The sequence below is a fragment of the Amphimedon queenslandica genome, unplaced genomic scaffold (assembly GCF_000090795.2).
Source record: "Amphimedon queenslandica unplaced genomic scaffold, v1.1 AMPQUscaffold_12454, whole genome shotgun sequence".
NCBI lineage: Eukaryota > Metazoa > Porifera > Demospongiae > Haplosclerida > Niphatidae > Amphimedon > Amphimedon queenslandica.
The window spans coordinates 8,769-10,808 of record NW_003547309.1 but is presented as its reverse complement, the minus strand read 5'-3'; the positions used below and the strand labels follow the sequence as shown (position 1 = coordinate 10,808).

At 33.0% G+C, this 2,040-nt stretch overlaps 1 long non-coding RNA gene across 1 annotated transcript; it reads left to right on the top strand.

The window, feature by feature from the left end:
- Positions 1–1,315: 1,315 nt before the first annotated feature.
- On the top strand, positions 1,316–1,867 carry LOC109587769 (uncharacterized). The gene is made up of 2 exons (XR_002187779.1): positions 1,316–1,470; positions 1,520–1,867. It is a non-coding gene; the product is annotated as an uncharacterized LOC109587769 (long non-coding RNA).
- The last annotated feature ends 173 nt before the right edge of the window (positions 1,868–2,040 follow it).

Here is a 2,040-nt window from a genome sequence, read left to right as displayed (position 1 = left end):
GATCTTGTCATTAGAACATGAGGAGAAGTGAGATTAAGTGACTTCCTTATATGGCAGGTAATCTTTAATTAATTAATTAATATATTTATTATTATTAATAGAGCTCTTATTCTTGTCTGTGTTTTCAAGATACGTTGTGGCCAAAGTTTTCGGTTTGGAATTTATTCTCTTCGATATTAACATACCAACAGAATTACAATAATATAAAGGTTTGTTAGTAATTAATTGAATCCTATAGCTGCATGTGTAGTGTACTGGTATGTCAAAACACTATATAGGGGGAAGGGCTTGAATGAGCTCTGCTTTGATATGTAATGTGGTATATGTATATGGCTTATAATGACCACAGTTGTGGAGCTGTGGTTGTGTGAACAAGCACAGCTCCAGCTCTGTAGTGTTGGATGAACTGTATAGCAGGCTTGATACTGATACTAATTAAGTATGGCTGTTTAAATAAAGGGAGGAATTATAAGCTTTGCTTTGATAGCCTGAATAGCCTGGGATAGCCTGGGGACTGACACTTCAGTCCCCAGTTAAAATATCATGCACCAGTAATTACATGGCATATAGTGTTGTGACTTTGACCGCTTCCTACTCACTTGGCAATAGGATAGACACTTTTATGGGAGTGCTTGCGTGTGCATCATCAAGCTTGTATATCTAAGAACATTATCATTGCATTACAAACCATATCAAATCTTGCTACAAAGCATACCAAGCTGTATAAGGCAATGCTTATGGTAGCTGAATGAACAAAGAGAGCAAACAATTAGCACTACCTGCACTTGAAGGTCATTCGTTTACAATGTGAAAGCCAGTATATACTTATGTGCTGCTATACATGATGTGCTTATATGTCAGTTATTATTATATATGATCAGCATCAGGCTATTTTGTAAAATTAGCCGAATTCCTTTAGAATAACTATTCATCAGACACCATCTGAAATAATAAAATTACAAATTATTATTAAAAAATCAACACAAACAAGAACATAAAAAATTTAAAAAAAACAAGATTAATTAAGAGCAAAGTTGTAAAAAGGTAACAGAAACAAGAACAAGTAGGATTTAATTTGAACGACCAATGGTAATACTCTCGTGACATAAATTCTACTCTACATTGCAAGGTGATCTGTAATTTTGTATACTCTTACTACATGTATATATGTACATGTACATGTACAGTATATATGAACATGTACATGTACAGTATATGTATAGCATGTGTGTGTGTACGTGTACTCAATCTACTCACTAAAATGTGTAATGTTCAATAGCATTTTTTGCACATTTGTTTGTACCTTTTATGTATGAATAGCATTGTGTGCTTAAATATGAGTATTTACATTATAGAGATATCAGTGAAGAGTTAATGGAGAGATGTCTTTATACTGGTACATGTACACCACCTGATCTTGTCATTAGAACATCAGGAGAAGTGAGATTAAGTGACTTCTTTATATGGCAGGTAAGTCTTTAATTAATTAATTAATTAATATATTTGTTATTATTAATAGAGCTCTTATTCTTGTCTCTGTTTTCAAGATGTGTTGTGGCCAGAGTTTTCCATTTTGAATTTATTCTCTTTGATATTAACATACCAGCAGAATTACAATCATGTATGTATTGAGGTGTGCTATATTAACCTGGTCAGTTTTAAAAAGGAATGGCCTTGAGCATTTCTTGTGGTTGTGCTGCATATCTCTATTATAGCACTCTTAAGGTTTTGCTTTGATAGCTTGTAGCTAAGTATAATAGCATACATTTATACTTGTATAAACATAATAGGTATGTAGATTATGTGCAATTCTGTCTTACTTCAAATGAGATTTGACCAAGAGGCTTGCCAGCATGACTGAATTCCATGAATACATAGCTATACTATAAAAGAGAGGCAGTGGCAAAGAATAATTAAGTTTGTCCTAATTGATTTGTCTATGATAGCTACGCATGAAGCATAATTAAGGAATGGAGCCAATTATTGATCTGCCTGCCATGTATGTATTTATGTGCATTATTAGAGTTACATACTTTATCT